The sequence below is a fragment of the Ursus arctos genome, unplaced genomic scaffold (assembly GCF_023065955.2).
Source record: "Ursus arctos isolate Adak ecotype North America unplaced genomic scaffold, UrsArc2.0 scaffold_34, whole genome shotgun sequence".
NCBI lineage: Eukaryota > Metazoa > Chordata > Mammalia > Carnivora > Ursidae > Ursus > Ursus arctos.
Window position 1 is genome coordinate 6,312,043 of NW_026623030.1, and position 20,555 is coordinate 6,332,597.

A 20,555-nucleotide genomic window follows, 5' to 3' on the forward strand; every position below is an offset into this window, starting at 1 on the left:
AGGGCAGATGGAATAGTTTTTCAATAAATGTGTTTATGCTAGTGGCTATATAACACAAACATTTTATCTATACATCTATACAAAAATAAATTTTAGCTGGATTAAAATGTAAACACGAAGCTTAAAATCATAAAGGTACTAGAAATGTTCTTTCATTTATTCCACAAATATTTACTGAGGTGTTACTATGTTCCAGATACCATTCTAGGCACAGGGAGACAGCACTGAACAAGATTAATGAGGTCTGTGCTCTCTTAAAGCCTACATCCTATTGGGAAAAACAGGTGGGGCGCCTGGGTAGCGCAGTCGTTAAGTGTCTGCCTTCAGCTCAGGGCGCGATCCCGGCGTTCCGGGATCGAGCCCCACATCAGGCTCCTCGGCTGGGAGTCTGCTTCTTCCTCTCCCACTCCCCCTGCTGTGTTCCCTCTCTCGCTGGCTGTCTCTCTGTCAAATGAATAAATAAAAAATCTAAAAAAAAAAAAAAACAAAACCAAAAACAGGCAATCAAGTAAAAAGAGTGATATAATGAGAGTTACTAGGACACTACTGTACATAAGATGGTCAGGGAATACTTTTTTGAAGAGATATCATCTGAGCTCAGAACTGAATGATAACATAGCCAAATGCATCAGCTGAAGTACATTGGAAACAAAACCAACACAAAACAATTACAGCAGGCAGTTAAATAGAGGTCACTTACTATAGGTGTCAGAACAGTTGTTAAGTCAAACAGGGTGTGGTAAGGCAACCCAGAGATGAGCAGGAAGGAAACCCACTCCTAGTTCTATGCAAATGAGCATAGGATTACTGTGGCAGGGGCTGCCAGGCCACAGCTGGAACCACAGAGAAGATGCACTCACTGCTGAAGATACTTCCTCACAGAGACGTGCGGGGAATACCATAAGCTCTCCCTTTCCCTAACGTTTAACCTCTTGTAGGTGCTCTTCTTTAGCCGAAGCTAGGCAAAACCTGGTAGGCAAGGGAATCTCAGGAAATGTGTTTGCAGATTTTGGTACCATGCAATGCAGAGAGGATCGGTGTAACAGCCAAAAGTTGTGATGATTTGGGAGAGCTTTCCTGGCAAGCAGTAGCAATGCAAAGGCCAGTAAGTGGGAAGCAAAAAGAAAAACAGATCCTGGCATGTGGTAGGAAAGTAAGGAAATCAGTGTGGGTAGAAATTTGGTTAGTGAGAAAAAGTGTGGTATGAGATGCAATTGAAGAAGTAAGTAAGAATCACGTGTTGTAGAGCACTGTTGGCTGTGATAAGGAATTTGGATTTTAGTCCAGATAAAATAAGAAACAATTGTTGATTTTGCAAAAGGGAATCTGATTTTTCATTTAAATGAGCATTCTGTCTTCTCATGGAAAATGGAATATAGAGGTTGTCAAGGATACAAGCATGGAAATGAATTAGCAGTCTACCTCGGTGAGCCGCTGAAGCTACCAGCATTGGTAGAATCACTGGAGCCAGAGAGTAGTGGATGGATTAAAAAAAATTTTTTTTCTATGATTTTTTTTTAATTATATGTTAGTCACCATACAGTATATCATTAGCTTTTGATGTAGTGTTCCATGATTCGTTGTTTGCATATAACACCCAGTGTTCCTTGCAATACGTGCCCTCCTTAATACCCTTCACCAGGCTAACCCATCCCCCCACAACCCTCCCCTCTAAAACCCTCGGTTTGTTTCCCATAGTCCATAGTCTCTCATGGTTTTGCTCCCCCTCTGTTCCCGCCCCCTTCATTTTCCCTTCCTTCTTCTAACGATCTCCCTGCTACTCCTTATGTTCCACAAATAAGTGAAACCATATAATTGTCTTTCTCTGCTTGACTTATTTCACTTAACATCATCTCCTCCAATTCCATCCATGTTGATGCAAATGTTGGGTAATCATCCTTTCTGGTGGCTGAGTAATATTCCATTGTATATATGGACCACATCTTCTTTATCCATTCGTCTGTTGAAGGACAGCTCGGCTCTGGATTCAAAATTTATACTGTAGATGTAGCTGCTGGAATTGCCGAGAAATTGGATGTGAGGAAGGAAAAAAAAGAAATAAAGGAAATTTAAGACATCTTGACGTCTGATTTCAGTTAGGATGTGAAAGGACATGAAAATTCTTCCCTGCCATAGTAAGGAAGAAAAACCTGAATAAAATAATAATATAGGATTTATCATACTTTTCTATGGACCTAATGAATAGTGGGAGAAATAAGGTCCAATTAACTGAATTTAGAGAGAAGGAAGACCTTCATAGGCGAATAGAGTTGCACCAGCTTTCATATCTGGAGGCAAGCACATATGGGCAAGAGTAACCAGCCTGCCATCAATGAAGAGAAGGAAAAATTGGCTAAGCCTTAGATGAAAGTGAAGACTAGTAGGATTGATTAGAATCTAGAAGTACAAACACAAGTACAAACCACTTGACTGAATAATCCCCTATTTGTCTCCAAATTTTGAAAAGGGGTAGTGGAAGAGAAGCTGGTAAGCGGAGAGTAATCATATAGTCCCACGCATCCGTTATAGCTTTTGGGTTCTGAAATCCTGATGGAATTGAATCCAAAGATGAATCAAAAATACTTAGAGTTGTAGTCCAACTCCCTTCCATATCAAAGTCTGAGAAGATCAACAAGGTAACTGCTATATAGGATATTAGGGGCAAACTAATCACAAATACACTCAGCCTAATTGAAGTTGTGGCCCAACACCAACTCAATCCAACTCTATGAGAATTATAAATGATCAGCTCCCCACCCTAGCAATCAGACAAAGGAAATGACTTGTATTTTTTCAGAAATAAGCAAAATATAAGCACAGAATCTATACTTTAGTCTCTACTGTTCTTTTTTGCACTATGTAAAGAATAAGACAAAAAAATTATGACACACATGAAAAAAGAAAATATGACCCATAATCAGGAGAAAACGCAATCAATAAAAGCAGATCCACAGAGAACTCATTGAAATTAGCAAACAAGAACTTTAAAAAAACTTTTATAAATATGTTAAAAGGTTTATAAAAAATATACATATAGGTGAAAAGATGAGCGTTTCAAGGTAGAAACGGAAACTTTGTAAAAAGCCAAATGGAAATTCTATTTAAAAATTTCTAAAAAATATATAACATATAAAAATTTAAAATTCACTGGATACTTTTAACATCAGATTGACACTACAGAAGAAAGATTCAGTGAACTTAAATTCACTGGAAATTATTCAGGCTGAAGCAAGAGAGAGAATTTAATTGAAAAAAATAAAGAGAGCATCCGTGACCTCTGGGACAATATCAAGCAGTCCAGCATACTCTTCTATGGACCTAATGTAATTGATGGCCCAGAAAGAGAGGAAAAAAGAATGGGGCAGAAAATATTTTGAAAAATAATGGTCATAAATCTCTCGATTTCGGTGAGAAACAAAACCATAATTTCAAAAATATGAACAAACACAGCAGGAAAAAATATAAATAAAACCACACCTAGACACAGCATAGCCTAAATTTGAAATCCAGAGATAAAGAGAAAATCTTAAGAGTAGTCAAAGGAAAAAAGACGGATTGCATGCGAACAGTGATAAGAATGGTAGCAGAGTTCTCATTGGAAATAAGGTAAGCCAAAAGACAATTAGATGACATTTTTAAAGTAGAGAAAGGGAAAAAAACTCTCAACTTAGAATTCTATATCCAGTGAGACTATTCTTCAAAAAACATAGGTAAAATAAAGACATTTTCAGTTAAACAAAAGCTGAAGGGAAATTATATTTGATGGAAACCCAGATCTATACAAAATATATGAAGAGTGCAGAGCACCTGGGTGGCTGAGTCAGTTAGGTGTCTGCCTTTGGCTCAGGTCATGATCTCGGGGTCCTGGGATCAAGCCTCGCATGCATCCAGCTCCCTGCTCAGCAGGGAGCCTGCTTCTCCCTCTCCCTCTGCCTGCCACTCCCCCTGCTTGTGCTCTCTCTCTCAGTCAAATAAATAAATAAAATCCTAAAAAAAAAAAGAGTGCTAGAAAATAGTGAAGAAATTAGTAAACATAAAATATATATTTTCTCTTTCCTTAATTTATTCAAAAGTTAATTTACTGCTTAAGAAAAATAATAATATATCTTGGCTTTTATGAGATACATTGAAATAAAATGTATGACAATAATAGTACAGATGATGAGAAGGGTAGGTAAGTGAAAGAATGAAATATGACTCCTAAAGTTTTGTCCTAGACAGTTGTGATTATGACAGTGCCATTTGCTAAGTTTGGGAGAACCATGAAGATATAGACTGGGAGGGAGGAAGTAAAAAAAAAAAAAAATTCCAAAAACTCATTTGGACACTGTCAACTTCCCTAGTCATTGTCCATTTCACTCTGCCTAATAGCATTCTGATTTCTTTCACGTACTTACCAGTTTTTCATAAACCCCAAGTGATACAGGAAAAGCTGGTTTCTCCTTCTTCTCCAGAGTTGGCCTAATTGGTCTAAGGATAATTTCATTCTCTCCTTGTTATTGAATAATTAAGGAGTCCGGGCCTAAGTCAATCATTGTAAAGCATTCCATTGGCCAGAGGGAAGATTTAGGAATGGGTTCAGGTGAGGGGTTTTGGGGAGCTGTATGAGAACAAAGTTTATTCTTTTTTAAGAGGGATCTACCAATAAAAGCAATGTCCGTTTTTCCTCTGGACAGCGTAGTAGGGAGAAGGGAGGCTGGTACTGTGGCAATCATCTTGAATCCAGCTTGAGGATGAAGCCAGCCTTACAGGAGGGCAGTGCTAAGAGTGAAGAGTCATGCTCATTGAACAACTGCTGGTCAACAATCTAACAGAGGGCTTTTCCAACAAATCCTGGAGTCTGAGTTATATTACATGGTGCCCAAAGCATTCTGTCTGATTCAGACATGTTAAGTTTGAGATGCATTTTGGATAACTGAATGGAGATGTCAACCAGGCAGTTGGATATTTGAGTCTGGAATCCAGAGGAGAACCAGTGGTAGGAGATGGAAACTTGCATGTATAGTATAAGTAGTATTTAAGTAATAAATATTATTTTAGTAGTATAAATAGTACGTACAGGCAAGCATTTAAATGAAAGCACTAGGGGTTAAGTGTAGACATAGATGAAAAGAGGACCCAAAACTGGCCCCTGAGGGCATTTATAGATTGAAAAAGAATAGCATTGAAATTGGAAGAGAACCATGAAAGTGTAATATGACAGAATAAAAATAATATATAGTCCTGGCATGAGAAAGAACTTTTCTCTTTAATGTATGCAATTTTATATAAACAACACATACTTACATTTTAAAAATCAAATAGCAGAAAGGTGTGTATAATAAAAAGTTCTCCCTCCCCATTTTCTAAATTCCTGGTTTTTTTTTCCCGAGAAGCAACCATGTTTACTAGTTCTTTAATACCATTTGAAGCAAACGTATGATTAACATATATGCATATGTAAAAGTATATATTTATGTTCAATATATATATTTACACAAATGGTGGCATACTATCTTCACTTCTCCAAACACATAAAGCATGCATTTATTTTTACTTCACAATAAGTCTCAGAAAATTGTTCTCTACAGCAATATTTGGCTTTCTTCTTTCTCTTTTTTAACATCTGCTCAATATTCATTGCATGCTTTTCTATAATGTATTTGACCTATTCCCAATGATAAACATTTAATTTTATCAGTATTTTGCTCCTGTGAATTTTCTTGTCATATGTCTTCATATATATGTGCTAGGACACCTGTGAGAAGTAGATAAGTTTTGGATGGATTAGATAGGATACTTACAACAGCAAGTAACAGCAATCTCTTGACTCGTTTGGCTGAAACAATGAAGAAATGTATAATCATGTTTTATCGATTCTAAAATCCAGGCTTTTACGTTTTAAAATCTCTGAAGTCAGGACAAGTCTTCTAGCTGATGGCATGCTGTGGCTTAATTGGCAGCATTTTCTTTTCTTAGTGGTACATAAAAAGTTGTTGTATCTTGTAATCAATGGTGTTTTAGATGAAATGGCATGTGATATTTCACATAACAAAAAAAATCAAGAGGAAAACAAATTTGAGAGGTAACTGGCTTCTACCTTGGTTAATCCAGTGGCTCAGCAATGTTAGCAAGACCTGAGGTTTCTTTCTCTCCACTCTGTCAGCTTCCAAGGACAAGCACATGGCCTCAGATGTTCTCAAAATCACAAGATGTCTACAACATTTCTAGGCACTAAATCCAGACATGGGGACCATCTCTTTGGGGGAAAACATTGTAAGACCTCTGTGTGTCAAAAAACACAAACAAAATTTTATTTTAAAGATTTTTATTTATTCATGAGAGAGAGAAAGAGAGAGAGAGAGAGAGAGAAAGCATATGCTGGGGGTGGGGCAGAGGGAGAGGGAGGTGCAGGGCTGGATCCCAGACCCTGGGATCACAACCTGAGCTGAAGGCAGCCACTTAACCTACTGAGCCACCCAGGCGCCCCACAAACAAAATTTTAAAATCAAACAATAAACCAGAAAAATATTTAAACCATGGTAACAGACAACGGGTTAATTCAAGTCTCTTACAAATCAATAAGAAAAATTGACTACAGCAATAGAAAGTAAGCAAAGGTCATAAACGCAAGACACACATACAAATATAAGTGTCCATCAATATTTGAGAAAAAGTTCAATCAATAAAATAAAAATTAACAATGAAATACTTGTTTTCAACCTAACACATTGGCATGTATGAAAAAAATTAAAATGACAGTTTTTAGAGAATAGGTTGAAACAGGGGTTGCCATGCACTGCTTGTCCGAGTATAAATTAGTTGAACCAAAGGCGATAAACAGTACACAAACTATCCAAATAGCCCAACAATTCCACTTCTTGGGATTTACCTCTAGAAAAAATGAGAGGTGTACTCAGATTACAAGGATGTTTATAATGCAAAATATTGGAAATGATGAGATATTTATAAATAAACTATGGTTTGTTTATTTCATAAAATGGACTATGGTACAGCCATTACAAACTAGTTGAATATTAATGGTGCCTCAGGAAAATTTGGGTTGCTCTAGGTCAGTGTAACCAAATGGTGTAAATGCTGTGAGTCATTGATGACTAAGGACAGAAATGAACTTAGCTGGGCCACACTGGGGATTTAAAGATATCAGAGAGGACATCTCTCTATCTTTGATTCTGGGGTCACATGGTCTTTAATTTCTACAGCATCTCTATCTATCCCTTTCTCTCTCCAGACCAGACTCCTCTGTGATTCTTTTAATTTCTGCTTTCGATGGCTCTTGCTGCTTGCTTGCAACCCCACCAGAGCTTATAGCTAAAGGGTCTCACGTCATATGACTGGCTTGATCTCTGGCCATTAAGTTCAATTTCTTGAGAAAGAATACCTGACTGGCTTAGCTGAGCCTGTGGATTGGATCTCCCTGGGTGAAAAGCGTCAGTCCCAGCCTTGCGGGCTGTGGCCAGGGATGGGGCCACCTCCCACAGGGCTCCTGTAACACACACTTCTGCTATTTCTAGTCCTGGGTGCCTCGACATCCCTTGTGGGTGCCGTGAACACTGCCCACAGCTCTGAAAATAGTCCCCACATTAACTCCTCCTTAAAATTCCAGCCATGGATGCCTTCTGTTTTATGATTGCTAAAGACGTGAATATGATGCTTTCTGGAAGTTGATTAACCGAAACTGAACTGGTACTCTTCAACCTTGTGATAGCAGAGTACGTTCTCAGTCCAGCTACTCACGCATCCCGGGATTGTATCACAACATAATGTGAACAAGGTTGTTACTAGTAGTGAAGGTCTTTCTTGGCCACTAAATTCTTTCCTTTGTTCAAGCATGAATTCTTCTCTGCTTTCATGAAGCAATGAATTCGTAAAATAATAAGGACCATAGAAGTCATCTACAAAAATGCCATTTTATGTCTTACAGATATTGAAACCTGAGACCAGAAATATAGGAGGATAAGATACCTTTTTCGGTATATTTCTGTGGGCAAGGAATATGCATTCCTACAAAATGCCAATATTCTTGATTCTTCCATATTTTTACATGATGTATTACCTGGGACAAAGGTATAGCAAACATGCAGACCCACAACTTCACGTCTTTTCATATCCCTGACTCTGCATGATGTTGGTGTAGTGATAGGATCAGCCTCAATCATCTGAAACTTTCCAATTTTGTTTAAAATCAGATCTCAGGAGTACCTGAGTGGCTCAGTTAGTTAAGCGTCTGCCTTTGGCTCAGGTCACGTTCTCAGGGTCCTGGGATCAAGCCCCGCATTGGGCTCCATGCTCAGTGGGGAGTCAGTTTCACACTCTCCCTCTGCCCTTCCCCCGTTCATGCTCTCCCTCTCTTTCTTCCTCTCTCTCAAATAAAAAAATAAAATCTTTTTTAAAAATTTCAAATCTCTACAACCAACTAAAGTATGTTTAAATCTATATAACTAAAATAAATCAAGTATTGATTAGGGAAAAGAATAACTTATTATTTGAAATTAATATTAGTGGAAAGTGGCCTTCCTAGGATGGTGAGAAGTCTTTTAAAGTGCAACATGACTTTGGCAGTCCTCTTGGCCGTGAGGCTGTTGACATCAGAGCAGTGTTTAACTGGGGAATTAGGCAGCTCAGCAGTGCGGGAATTACTTCTGTGATATCATCTATGTTATGCTGCCAGTAAATGTTCTGAAAATACTCTGCTCCGGAAAAGCTATGTCTGAATGAGAGAAGTCTGTTTTCCAAAATAATTCTCATCAATTCCTGCCTGCCCCCAACAACCTAGTTGTGTAGACCAAAAAGAAATACAACAAGGGGGCAATGCTGAGAATTCAGGTTAAAGAAACATCTGTTGGTAATGGCCTTCAAACACAGCATAACATGGGTGTCATTGGATTGATGGTCCATTAATTGTGAATCCAGAATGTTCTATTTTGCCTCTTTCTCTCTCTTTCTTTCTTTCTTTCTTTCTTTCTTTCTTTCTTTCTTTCTTTCTTTCTTCTTTCTTTCTTTCTTCCTTTCTTTCTTTCTTTCTTTCTTTCTTTTTTTCTTTCTTTCTTTCTTCCTTTCTTTCTTATCTCCTTCCCTTTCTTTCTTCTCTTCTTTTTTCCATGGAAGAAAACCAAAAGGACAAAACTGTTTATGTAAAGTTTTCATTTGAAAGCTGATGCTAGAGCCTAAAGAACACAGGATGGTTAAGGACTAAAATTTTTATCAAGTTTAAAGTCTGTAATGAAGGAGCAATTATCATTCACTCTTGCAATATAAGGGAAAGTCTTAACCAGCCTATAAAAGATCAAAAATTCATTTTAAAGGTTTTTAGCAACTCTACAAACAGTCCTTCAAACTATGTATTTTTGTTAATTAAACTATTACTTCTGCTTTAAAAGATCCCAAAAATGTTATAGGGGGCATCAATACAGCATTTTTCACAATTCCAGATTCTGAGTTCTTTGTTTAAAAAAAGTCATTACATATTTCCTGGAACTGTTTTTTTTTTAAAGTCATTCCTATCTATTTTGGCAAGTTCTATGAAAACATTAGCCTGTCTTGCAATAACACTTTAACAAAAGTTAGTCTCAGAGCTTAGCTAAAGAGAGTAAAGGATCCAAAGCCTATGAAGCAAATTTATAGCTAAAAGAGTATAACTAAATAATAGTAATAATAAGCATGAAAAGTTATTTTTAGTCGATGAGAACTATGTGCTCCCATACTTTCCCTCCTTTAGTCTATAAACCGTTCCTGTACATTTGCCAACAATCTGGCTAAACAGCACCGGATCGCCCCTGGCTGGAGGGCATAAGACTTCCCACATTTGCTCGATACTGGTATTAGACTCACCACCAACAGTGGCAACAAAAATAATCTTCACTCTCTGTGAATATACTGTAAAAGCAATCATTCAGCTATTGCTATGATGGTGTTCTCAGGATCTGGGGCCAGAAGCCCACTGTGTACTGCCTTTCTCAACGTTTTCTGTCTCCTCCTGAGGCTGGGCCATCCGGGTGGTCACCCTGGTCCCAAACCAGATCCCCCAGGAGCTCAGAACCCACATCTCTTTTTCAGTGCATACTCTGACTCTCTATACTGCCCCCCGCCAAGCAATGAGCTAGGCAGGGGTGTAAGGGAAGGAGAGCGATGAGACTGAGGACTCTTTGTTGATGGGGTAGTTCCAGGGTCTCATGCCCAAGGCAGTTCCTGGAGGACCATGAGTAGATCATAACTTTTTACTGGTACAGTGTTTCTTTCGCAGGATCTTGAGAGATTGGGTCACAATAGTGGTGCAAACACACTGGTTTTATTAACTCTCAATCATCTTTGGCACATGGCAGATTCAGGGCACTGAGTTGCTAATAGTCCATGTGTCTGGACCCACATGGCCCATTTGGATTGGATGTTGCCTGCGGTCAACAGCGCCTGAGGGCAGCAGGGCTGGTAGCAGGTGTCTATACCCTATACACCCCCTCTGATACCCAAAGTTGTGACATTGGCCTCCCTGCAGACACCATGCCATATGTCATCTCTTCTGAGAGTTTGTGTGATCTTTGCTCTCAGACCCCAACAGAACCTTCCAGTTGATGTCCTCTCTTATACTCAATGTGATGATGTATTGCTTTACGTTGCCAGTCTTAAGTCTTTCAGGATGAACTTCTTGCTCATTCCATGGGCTCCTTGCGTTCCCCTCACTCCAGCTGGTAGTAGTATGGAAAGCATGGTGGGGTCAACGTTGAAAGAGATCACATTCTAAGACTGCAGCAACCACAACCTAAAGGGATAAAGAAAAAACATGGTTAGAAGGTTGTTGTTCTACCATTATGCTATAAAATTCCAAACAGTACCCTTACCAAGACTGGAATATGACTCTTCACTTGCATCACTTGTAATCCTGGCATTGGTGGCCACATCAGCAAACCACAGAGAACAACTTGGAGAGAGTTCATGGATGCTAGTGTTTATCGCATCGGGCGGGCAACATGCCTCAGCCTCCTGAGCAACGATGCAGCAGTGCCACAGATATGGTTCCAGGGAGCCACAGAGTCAGGAAAGTCTCCATTGTGTCAACACAAACAGGTGTCAACACCATGGCATTGCAAGTAATGACCGCATGGCTTCTCTTTCTCAAAATGGGAACTCTAACACGAGCCAGAATGGTGACTTGACAATACAGAACGGGAAGAGTTGGTGCCTGGACACCACGACGGATCTTCACAAGTACCACCTGAGTGATAAATAAATATGGAAATATGCCTTTTCAATTCACTATTCTAAATCTGTATCAATAAAGCCATATACATCACATGGTCCTATGAATTTTGTAAGACACTCTTAAAACAAATTGTGTATGCATTTGTTTTAAAACAAGTTGTGTGAATTTGTCTAGGACATGCACAACCTAGGGACATTGCTGGTTTTTCGTAGCATGTTCATATTTCTGGCCTAACGTGCCTCAGTCACACAGAGCACACTGATGATGAGAAGTGAATTAGTATAGTGTCTCCAGAGGAAAATTTGGCAACGTGCATCAAAATGCTCTTTATTTTACTGTCATTTATAATAGTGAAAAGTTAGAACCAATCAAAATGTCCAACAATAGAGGACTGATTACATAAATTGTAATGGGACATTTAAATGGAACTGTTAAAATGAAAATGACACCTGAAGATCAGTTATTGTATTTTTAATGAAAATTAAGTGAGTTTACTTTCCTTTCCTGAGAATCGGCATAAGGCAATACATTTTCCAGTAGGTGGTTGTCTTGAATATTTCTTATTGGCATCTGCATTATACCCTCTGCCCACATAGATTCCCACTGCAGCACCCTTTCTGGGCCAAGAATCTATGTGATGCAGCAGAAATGTATGAAGCATGTGCTCAGGGCTGGGAACTGTACTGGGCAGGAACCGTAAAGACAGACTCCACACAGCCCCTGTCGTCAAGAAACTGACAGTCTAGGAGATGAGATGAACAAGGAGGAATTTATAATAGAGTGATAGATGCTACGAGGTCGCACTTGCACTGCTCGCAATGAAAGAGGGTAATGTAGCTCAGTCTTAAGGACCAGGTTAGAATTCCCAGAGGAAACAATATCTAAACCGAGATCTGAAGGATGTGTGGAATAGCCAGGGAGGGAACGGGAAGAAGAGGAAGCTCATTCAGGGGCTCAGGCTTCTGGCAATTACTGTGTCTTGCAGGTCCACACTGTGGTGTCCTTGCCTACTGCACTCTCTTTTGAGCATTGTATGATCATGACTGACACCCTGTTAACAGCCTTAAAGGAAAACTCTGCTCTGGTTTTAGTTTTTAAAAATTATTTATTAACTGTTATGCTTTCCAAATTTTTTTTTAAAGATTTATGTATTTATTTTAGAGAGAAAGCATGAGCGGGGGAAAGGCAGAGGGAGAGGGAGAGAGAAAGAGAGAAGCAGACTCCCTGCTGAGCGTGGAGCCCAATGCAGAACTTGATCTCAGGACTCTGAGATTATGATCTGAGCTGAAATCAACAGTCAGATGTTTAACCAACTGAGCCACCCAGGTGTCCTATAATTTTCTTATTTTTAAAAATAATTTAAGGTACGAGGTTTTCATTCAAGGCGATGAAAAAGTCTGGGAATAGCGGTGGTGGTTGCATAACATTGGGAATTACACCACTGAACTGTACACATTAAAATGGTAAATTTTGGGGCGCCTGGGTGGCATAGCGGTTAAGCGTCTGCCTTAGGCTCAGGGCGTGATCCCAGCGTTATGGGATCAAGCCCCACATCAGGCTCCTCTGCTATGAGCCTGCTTCTTCCTCTCCCACTACCCTTGCTTGTGTTCCCTCTCTCGCTGGCTGTCTCTATCTGTCAAATAAATAAATAAAATCTTTTAAAAAATAAATAAATAAAATGGTAAATTTTGTGTTATGTGTATTTTACTATAGTAAAAAAAACTTAAATATAAAAGAAAAAAATAAGGCAAATACCCATATAGCTACCCCCTGGAATGAACAAATATTAATATCATGTCATATTATATTTAATCTAAATTTTAAAAATAAAATATTACCAATTAAAAAAATGAAATTGGAGCCCCATTCATTAAAAAATGAAACTGAAGCCCTAACTTCAAATGGGCCCCAAGAAAACATATGCCAATGAGTCCCATGTTTCAAAGTAAGACCATCTATGCAAATGAGGAGGTCATCAATAAAGAGGATCAAAAGCAGTTATCATTTACTTGGAATGAACAACTGAAAGAGTGAGCCAGTGTGATATTCTGTAGATGCCAAGCAGAACGGGATCCCAGAGGACTATATTATGACACCAAGTAGAGTCTTGGGGCCAAACTGAAGGTGTTATTACTGTTCATTCCAAGTAAAAGCTAACTACTTTTGGTCCTTTTTATTGATGGATATTGAGAAGAACAATACTAACAGCTCAATAGCCACATAACGAGTTCTGGAAACTGGGTTGATTGTTCAGTCCATACCACATGGAGCACGGCACCTGTGACAGGGGGCTATTATTTAGTTAAGTTTGCAGTGTGCCACCCTTGTCTGCCATGATCCATCTGAGTTTTGGAAGGGCCAGTGAGGTAAGTTGATGGGGACCACCACCCTCCATCCTTGAAGCCTCTTACAGTGGTGAGAAACTCTGCAATTCCTCCTACAATTGCTTCTAATTTTTTTTTGAAAGAGAGAGAGGCACGCAAATGGGGGGGGGGGTGGCAGAGGGAGAGAGAGAATCTTTAGCAGGCTCCATGCCTAGTGTGGAGCCTGACCTGGGGCTCAATCCCAGGACCCCGGGATCATGGCATGAGCTTTCAAGAGTCAGATGCTTAACCGACTAAATCACCCAGGCACACTGGATTGTGTCTAATTTTTATCTTGGCTGAGTGGGGGCAGTTTCAGTGATTTCTCCCTATCTCTCTTATTCTACATATAAGGAAATCATCGAAAGGGTTCTGCAAATTACTAAGTATCTATTCCTATTACACATGTGGGAAGTGGGAAAGCAACCACAGGGCAGATCTGTGGACCCAGTGGATCCATTGTAGGTGTACTTGGATGAAGCTGCATGTATCATCTGCCCTTCATAAGCCCCAACTCTAACTGGAGGGACCTAATGGTATTTCAGGTCCTGTGGTATCTGTATCAATCCAGATTCTCAGCCCATTTCCTTAGGTACCATTATCCTGCTATATGGATGTAGGTTTCTTTGGGGAAAGATTGGAGTAATATTTATCATTTATACTTTTAGTGGCGTTGCAGAGTCCTTCATCAAGGAGAACTGGCCGCCTTCCCTCCAATCAATGTGCTTTTAGGTCTATGAATCGATTTAGTTTTGGAAATTGAATAAGGGATTGTGATTTTCCGTTGCTGTGGTTAATTTCAAACTTCAGCCTTCCAATACTCAATTTTTTCTTTTCAAAAATTATCCAAGTCAAAACACACCTTAGTTGGCTGGCATATTCATTTTTGCTCACCCACTAGAACAGAGCACCATTATTTATTAGCCTCCATTACAGATCCTTGCACCCTAATTGCCATTCTGGCCTTGCTGCTAATTTCACCCTCCTTGTGCTATGTCTCTCCTCTGCTATTTCAGAATCCTACCCTCCACATTGATACTTGGCAGCCCATTGGCAATATCTCCCACTAGCCAGCTCATGTCCTACCGAACTTGTCAAAGATGCCCATGCCTCGCTCACCAACGTAGTCCTTGCGCTTTGTGAAGGGTGCCTTTTCTGAGTTCTCCTAAAGAACAACAGCCAGGTGGTGAGTTCTCTGCTCTCACATAGTGGATCCATTCTAACATTCAGCATCACTGAGTTTTTCTAGAACTCTGCCAAGGAAATTCAAACATCCTCGCTTCTTTCATTGCAGGTCATAATCCTGTCCATGCTTCAAGAAGCTATCTCAGCTGTGAAGTCGAAGTGGATTCAGGTGCTCTCACCAAGACTCCCGAGTCATCAGTATGTTCCTATATCAATAAATTCTCAAAAAAAAAATTCTCTTCTACCCCTCCTTGTATTTGCTTCCTCCTTCATCCAATACCTTTACAGTTGCCCATTTTCTTCTCCTTCCTATTTGTGCGTATTAGTCAGGTCCTATAATTCTTTTGATTGTCTATGCTTTCTTCTTAGAGTATAGACAGTTTTCCCCCACTCAAGCTGTGCTGAAAGTGAGACTTGATTATCAGTCAAGAGGTAATGAGTGGTAGCAGGGGTAAATCTTGAGAAGTAGAAGTGTCATTTTGGACACCTCTTCAGGTGAGGTCTTTAGTAAGCCTCGCAAGAGTGAAGGTGTGCATCTGGTGTCCGGAGGTTCCAGAAGACACCAGAGTTACAAGATCCCCAGGCTTGCCCACCCAATAATTCTAATGGCTTTGATTTTGATGAAGAGATCTTTTATGGCTATGCATTTATTCTCCTCTGCATCCTTGTTTTCCTTATAAGAAGATTTTGCGCCTGATTTTCATTCAGCACAAGCTGTGGTTAAGAAGCTGTCACCTTGAACACTGCCCTCCGGCCCCCTTGCTTCTACAACCTTACTCATGTTGAATGATGGTGACCAAAGCCTGTCTTCTACTTTGCTGAAGCCTTTTAAAGTGTTTGACAAAGGCCAGCCACCTCCAAAATCTTTATAATTACCCATGCCCCAATACCATTGAGGGGTTAGAACTACCACATGATCCAATGTTTCACCTTCCACCAGCACCTCCTCCCAAGCCACCGCAGGTGAGATCCTTAGCAATCGTGATGTGACTGCATGCAGTTAACCCCAGCAATGAGCTCCGTATTGCTGTGTGACGCAGCTCCAAAATCCCATCCAGAGAGTCTGCTATCTACGGCAACTTCTGAGTTGGCTTGAATATCCTGAGAGCCGTCTGAGACAAGGGCTTATGTGCAGGTGCATCACCTGCAAAAGTGCTTCTAGAGAGCAATGGTGTAGGATAGGGCAATGGAACAGGTAAGGAGAAAAAGCTAACAGGAGGAGAATGCCTTCTCATGGTGGCCGTCTCTAGGGACAATGGTGCCCATTCTTACCAGGACCTTATAAGAAACTTTAAGAAACATATCTGAGAATGGTGTGCCTGAGGGATGAAAGAGGAAATCATCATTTGTCAAGGGTGGCCCCGCTGGTGCTAGCTCACCTGCACTTCTGAGTTGTGTATGTTTGGATGAATACTGTGTACTTTAAGGTTTGCCATGCCACAGCATCAGACAGACCCTAGGGCAGGAAGTGAAAGGTGCTCAGAGATAGAATTTCTACCGCTATGATGCTGAGTGCCGCTGAATAAGATTTGGGCATTTGAATGTGTATTCAACAGCAAGAATATACTTCCTGTGAATTTTTCTAACAAAAAATATTAATTAAAATTGTTTAGATTCTCTGTGCCACCCAGGTGTAAAGGTGTTTTTGCAACAACATTAATTCTTTGTGATTTTATATTAATTTAGTTGTAATTCGCTTCAGAAGCAGCTCAGTTTACGCATAAGCATAAAATAGTAGGAAATGGGGAGAATTACAGATAAAAAGAAAACAAAAGGAAAACAACACAGTGCATTCAAATATCCTAAGCTTGTTAAGAATAATTATGGTTACTAATGTTAGTAAGGGTGTGGGTAAACTCATATAGTTTTAGATTTCTGCATGTAGTATACATTGGTTCTATTCTTTCATAAAGCAATTTAGCAGTGCATTTCAAAAGCTATAAAAATGGGGTGCCTGGGTGGCGCAGTCGTTGGGCGTCTGCCTTCGGCTCAGGGCATGATCCCAGCGTTCTGGGATCGAGCCCCACATCAGGCTCCTCTGCTGGGAGCCTGCTTCTTCTTCTCCCACTCCCCCTGCTTGTGTTCCCTCTCTCGCTGGCTATCTCTCTCTCTGTCAAATAAATAAATTAAATTAAATTTTTTTAAAAAAGCTATAAAAACATCTTCAGTAGATGCTGTCAGTGCCTTGCCCATATCCCCTCAACATTCACCTCCACGCTCAGAGGCTATTTGCTTAAAGACATTCTGGCCATGGGCACTGTCTTAGTCCCTTTGGTCTGCCTTAACAAAAATATCATAGACTGAATGGCTTAAACAACATTTATTTCTCACAGTTCTGGAGGCTGGGAAATCCAAGATCATGGTGCCAGCAGCCCGAGTGTCTGGAAGGAGACAACTTTCTGATTCGCCGATGGCCATATTCCGTCTTCTCAATGTGTCCTCACATGGTGGAAGTGGATCAAGAGGGCTCTCTGTGGCCTCTTTCATAAGGGCACTCATTCCATTCATAAGGACTCCAACATCATGACCTAATCACCCCCAAAGGCCTCATCTCCTAATACCATCACATTGGGGGTTGGGACTTCAGCATACACATTTTGGTTCGTGCAGGAACACACTCAGCTTACACACAGAGCAAGTTGGAAGTGCCAAAGAGCCAATAACCTCTAGAAGCAGTCTTCAGTGTTGGGGTTGATGTAGAGCATGAAATCATCCATAATACCTGGCTCGCTAAAATGTAACATGGAGGCCGCTGAGGCAGGGAGGGTTTTGGAAAAGTCATAGGCCTTTGGAATGCCAAAGCCTGCATGACCACTCTACTGTAGGAATGCCACAGGGAGTCGCCTTCCCTGAAGCTTTCTTAGCCCAAACACCCACCCTGTGATCTAAGAGTTGTATGCATTGTCCCCCTAGGCTATGTTCAGCAGAATTTGTAGAACACGCAGATTAGTATACCATACCTTCCCCGTAAGTAGATCCTCCTAGTTCCAGTAAGACCCCTTGCTACACATCCCGTGCTTGAGAAACAATGATAAGGATTTACGATTATCCTGAAGGACCAATAAAAGCTGGAGCAAAGAAGAGAAAAGGGTCTTCCTCTCTGAATGTTGACCCCTTGCCTTCTCCTCTCTTTCATAGCAAAGTTTGGAGTAATCTTTCATCTGTCGGTACAGGGGTTCTGGGCCATTCCCAGCACTTCGGGGCCATTCCCAATTCCAACCCAGGGAGGAATTATTCCTCTCAGGGTTCCCCAGTGGAACTGAAGTCCAGTTGCCTATGGTGGTTACTGATTGTTAGCAAACCTTTTACTAGCTCCCTTCCTTGCTTTGCCTCCCTTCCACACTCTCTTGCCAACGTTTCTTGGCATCACTTCCCACATGGCCAACTTACACTCAAATCTCCACCTTAGGTCTTGTTTCTGCGAAAAACTAAATGGAGATAACAGTGATACTTTTCTGCCAATAATTTTCCTTCTGGGTATTTATCTAATTGAAATAATCCTTTAAAAAAGGAGGGAGGAATTATGTCTAAAAAAGATACCACAGCATTTTTATTATGGTAGGAAAACTGGAAACAATTTAAAGTCCATCAAAGATTCATTCAATCATTCTCTCAACCACATACATTCTGCATCTGTTATATTCCATGCACTATGCTGGCACCCAGGATATCCAAATGAAATGTCATATAATTGGATAAGACAGGAGACAAACAGGAAAATGATGAAACCTGAACTAAAATAGTAGCAGGAGGAGATAGAGAATATAGTATAGATTTGGGAAATTTCTTAGAAGGCAAGAATCAACAGAACCAAGTGACCCATTAAATACAGAAGATAAAAGGAGATGTTGAAGATAACTTCCAGGTTTGTGGCTTGTGCAAATGAGTGATGCCATTAACTGGGATAGAGACTGCAGGAAAAGAATCTATTTCCTTTCTTTGACATTATTATTATTATTATTATTATTATTATTATTGGTAATGATTGGTTCGTTTTTAATTTTCATATGTAATATATACATATGTTTTAACATGTCTGAAAATATACTTATTCTAACTCTAAAATTTAGAGTTCGAAAATCTCTGCTTTCCTCTATATGTGTGTGTCATTCTTTCTTTCTAACTACATGCTTTCTCTGCTTCTCTGGCCTTAATGGTGTAATAATGGTGTAGTATTTTCTTTTTTTTTTTTAAGATTTTATTTATTTGACAGAGAGACAGCCAGCAAGAGAACATAAGCAGGGGTAGCGGGAGAGGAAGAAGCAGGCTCACAGCAGAGCAGGGAGCCCGATGCAGGGCTCAATCCCAGGAGCCTGGGATCACACCCTGAGCCGAAGGCAGACGCTTAACGAGTGAGCCACCCAGGCGCCCCTGATGTAGTATTTTCATTCCATTTACCTCCAGAGGCAAACTGATAGGCCTGATTCTAAACTTCTGAGAGAGAGGTTCTGATTGGATCAGTTTGAGTTTGGCATCTATCTCTGGTCCAATCAGCTACGCATATATTACTTTCTTAATCAGAACAAAGAAATTATTCGTCAGCATGTATAATCCTTAATTACTTTTGTGCCAGATAGTCTACATTTGCAACTGCATATCCATACTTCACTCTTCTCTCCCCTTGTGTGCCCCAGAGGTTGACTTCTAGAGACATCAATGGTTTCCTTGCCTCTGGCTCTCTGTTTCTCAGCCGTGAGAGACACCAGCAGGATATCAGGGTCAGGAGAGAGAAAGCAGGGTGTGTGTAGGAGACAGAACCATTGTCCTCCAAAATGTCCATGTCTTAATCTCCAACCCCTGGCAAAAAGGATTTTGCAGATGTGGTTAAAGATCTCAAGATGGGGAGATTACCTGGGTGTGTCCAATGTAATTACAAGGGTTCTTGAAAGATGAAAGAAGGAAGTGAAAGGTCGGAATAAAAGAATTGATGTGACAATGGGTGCAGAGGTCAGAGTGATGCCATTATTGGAAGGGGCCATGAGCCAAGGAATGTGGGAGGCTTTAGAAGCTGGAGAAGGCAAGGATCAGATTTTCCCCTTGAGTCTCCAGAAGGAACACAGCCCCACCAACACTTTGATTTTAGACCAGTAAAACACATTTCCAGACTCTGAACTCCAGAACTTTAATATAAGAAATTTTTTTAATCCACAAAGTTTGTGGTAACTTGTTACAACAGCAGTAGGAGACTAATACAGTTTGTCTTCCTGCTGAAGTCATTGGATTGCAGCAGGTGTGTTCCTCTAAAGAAAGCCACTGTGCCCATCTGGCAGCCGTCTCGTGCCTGCCATCTGGGTTTGGTAACTGTTCCCTTCCTTTGTGCCTTCAGACCCATACAGGGTAGGATTTCTCCACCATCGCTAACCTAAGGTGTGTCACCCTACTTTATTGATTTCCTTTAATCTTGTTCACAACTTTGTGAATTGTTCTGTCCTTCCACACTCTTCAATTACCCTTTTTGAGTGTACCAACTATTTCTTCCTAGGACATTAATGGATACATTCTAGATTTCAAGAATTAAGGAGACTTAAGAACTATCTGGCACATACAAAAGAATATAGTTGTAATAAAGTATTAAAAAATGAATCGTTTCAGAATCCTGGTCACCATTACCTAGTTTTTGCCTTCCTTCACCCATAATTCATACTTCCTTCCAAAACTGCTCAAGGCAAAATGATGTGGCAAGTTACATATTTATCCCTCTCAGGCAACTTCTCTTTTTAACAGATTTTTATGCAAACTTTTGTCCTCTAGAACGGTTCACTGAGGCTTGACTCACTAGAACTTTACTTCCCCCAAGTCAAAATATACTT